Below are 3,215 nucleotides of genomic sequence, written 5' to 3'. Positions count from 1 at the left end.
CTGGTACTTATTTAGGCCAAACTACACCTTACTTAAACATGCATGGTTTAAATCTGGAAGCTTCTCTTATTTAAGACAAAACAACCATGAGGGGCCTGATCCAGTCTAGAACTGTGGGGCATAGGGAGGAAGGGGACAACCCTTTCCCTCTCCTGCTATTTTCCTGCCAAAAATCACTGCTAGAGCTACTTCATACCCCCCCCCCCCCAAAGTGCCTATTTGTAGCAAATGGCCACTTTGGGGCATATAACAACTCAAAGGGGCAATATTTTCTGCAGAAATACAGTGTTAATGGAGTTACCCAGTCCTTCCCCTTGCCTCATGGTTCCAGTCTAGATTGGCCTCCCTGGTTGGCAACCTTCAGTCTCGAAAGGCTATGGTATAAGCCTACAGCACCCGGTATTCCCAGGCGGTCTCCCATCTAAGTACTAACCAGGCCTGACCCTGCTTAGCTTCCGAGATCAGACGAGATCAGGCACTTGCAGGGTAACAGTTGCTGGCCTCCCTAGCTGCTTTTTTCTTAAATAAGAAGAGCTTCTGGGTTTAAGAATATTTGTTAATGACACATTGAAGGTAATGTCTAGTTTAGCAACCTCTTTCTGTAAAAAGTGTTGTCTAAAAATGTCCTGGTCACATGGCAAGCCTGGAGAATGACAGTTTTTTTCTATCATACTGGAGTGAAGGCACATGTATTCTCTTTAAGTTGGTTTCCATATATTTGCACTGCCACTGATATGTAGGACCAGACTAGACTAACCCTTTGGCCTTCTGCATTTGTTAATTGTTTGTAAATTGCAAGAAGTTTCTGATTGGCATTGGGACTGCAGTGTGTGTGGAGGGGAAGGGGTTTGACTCATTTTCCCGACTACAGCCAGCTTAGATCCCCTCCTCCGTGGCTGCTTTTTCCCCCAACAAGGAAACAACATCGACAGCAACAGGAGCAGGACAAACTGCAGCTATGGTGGGATGGAATCCAAATGAGGACCATGACTGAAGATCTGAAGGCAGAAGGTCTGGTCTAGGGGGGTAGAGCTGTCATTAAACCCAAAGACAACACCTGAAGGTCACCAGTTCAAAAACACCAGAAGCTTCTGTGTGCTGATGAACTGAGCAGAGCACTTGAGTGGGAGACAAGAAGCCAGCTGTTTTTCAGAGCGGGAGGTGACACGGCCAGAATGAAGACCAGATAGAAAAGATCTGCCTGGAAAGTAGTGTGTTCTTGAAAGACAGAACTTCTTTGGTTGGCAACCTTCAGTCTTGAAAGACTATGGTATAAGCCTACAGCACCCAGTATTCCCAGGTGGTCTCCCATCCAAGTACTAACCAGGCCTGACCGTGCTTAGCTTCCAAGATCAGATGAGATCGGGCATGTGCAGGGTAACAGTTGCTGTTTAGAACTTCTTAGTTTATTGTAAAAATCCCCTTGGTGGTTTAGAGAATGCCTGCCTATGTAAACTGCCTTGGCAAAGGAGCAATCCAATGGCCAGAAAGGTGATATATAAATACCATGATGATGATTATGATGAAGATGAATTGGGAAGCAGGTTTATTCCAACATAGTGTCATCCCTGTTCTCAAGAACTGGGCGTGAAGGACACCATTTGTAGCAGCAGGGTGGTTCTGAACTGATTAGTTGGTCCTGCATATTTTCAATTGGCAGGGAATGAATTTTGGAACCTGGTTGTGTCTGGCAAGATATTCTGTACAAGAGAAGACAGAACAGCCAGCTATTATTTGTTTGATGGTTTCTGACTGATTCTTGCATTTTCTGCACATGCCTGTGTCTGTCGTTTTGGTTTGAGCTTTCTGATAGTTATTGGAAGCAATGACGCAGGCGGAAATGACAGAGGGCTGGCCCATCTCTGAGGTCAACAGAAGCCATCATGTTCTACCCAGTTTCTCCTTTCCAAATCCAGGGAGAAGGAGCGGTGGAAGCAATGCTTGGTACACTGCTAGATAAGAGGGGAATTTTGTGTGACAAGGCACTGCACTTAGGGATTGACATGCCCTCTTGGGTGTCAGAAGGTCAGGCTGATGATGATGAATAGCAGTGATAAAACCTTCAGTTTCTCCACTGAAGTGGTCTTATTTTTGCCACTTCGTTCATGAAGCTACACTTCATTCAATGAAACTTCATTCATGAAGCTATTTCCCATGTTAAAAATTTCAGGGCATTTTCAATGCCCAAGGCTTTCCATGATCACATTTCAGTTCTTTCTTTTCATGATACTGAGGCCAGCTAGAATCATCCACCACTAAGTTTTTGAGGAGTGAAGTTCTGATCAGCCTGGACCACTGCTTGGAGGACTAGACGATTAGAAGTTCTGGAGCAATTTTGGAGTTTGGGAACCAGATATGTGCAGAGTACCAACCTGTGCATATTAGGGCACAATCCTAACCAACTTTCCGGCACTGGCATAGCTGTGCCAGTGGGGCATGTGCTGCATCCTGCAATTGGGGAGCAGTCATGGAGGCCTCCTCAAGGGAAGGCAATGTTTGTTCCCTTACCTTGGAGTTGCATTGCCCATATATCAGTGCTGGAAAGTTGGTTAGGTTTGTGCTCTTAATTCTTTATCTCCTCCAGATCTTGGGACTCTTATCTCTGAGGCACTTGGTTGCTGCATTCTCATCTGCGTCAAAGTGTGTGAGTTTATCCATGAAGCTCATTCAAATCCACATCAGACCACTTAATTATACCCATGGAGTAAATCTGAGCTGAAACTACCTGGGTGTCAGTTGCATATATTTTTTAGCTGTAAGCTCAGTTTTCCGTATTTTAAAGAGTCTCTGCCTATAGAGATGCTAGTTAGACAATTTTAAACTTGAGGAGTAGGCTGTCTGATTCTTCTGACGGATCCCCAGGTAATTGTAGGTGGAATTACTATCAAGAATAGGCAACATATTCATATTTACCAGGTGTTTCTGTTGCAGAGGATCTTCACTTTTACCTTTAATTATATGGAGAGTTGCACATTTTTCAAGGCCAAATGACATTTTTATGCCTTCACTGAAAATTTTTTGCATTTGTTAGGAGACTGTTGCGGTTAGTTGGAGATGCAGCAAATAATTTTATATCATCCATATATGAAAGATGTATGATTCTAGTTCTCTCTCTGACTTTTTTGAATTGGTAACCAGCAACTAACTGGGATGGCAACAGGAGTGGGGAAGGGAGTGGAAAGGGACCAGGAAGGGGGCAGTTTCAGCAGCAGTGG

General features: G+C 44.3%; 2 pseudogenes; both read right to left on the bottom strand.

Annotated features, from left to right (window-relative positions):
• Positions 1-384: 384 nt before the first annotated feature.
• LOC136654971 (5S ribosomal RNA) lies at positions 385-501 on the bottom strand (annotated as a pseudogene).
• Positions 502-1,275: 774 nt separating this feature from the next.
• LOC136654502 (5S ribosomal RNA) lies at positions 1,276-1,395 on the bottom strand (annotated as a pseudogene).
• Between the last annotated feature and the right edge of the window lie 1,820 nt (positions 1,396-3,215).

This window comes from Tiliqua scincoides, chromosome 5 (assembly GCF_035046505.1).
Source record: "Tiliqua scincoides isolate rTilSci1 chromosome 5, rTilSci1.hap2, whole genome shotgun sequence".
NCBI classification, from domain to species: domain Eukaryota; kingdom Metazoa; phylum Chordata; class Lepidosauria; order Squamata; family Scincidae; genus Tiliqua; species Tiliqua scincoides.
The sequence above is the reverse complement of the archived record's forward strand: the minus strand, read 5'-3'. Positions and strand labels throughout refer to the sequence as shown.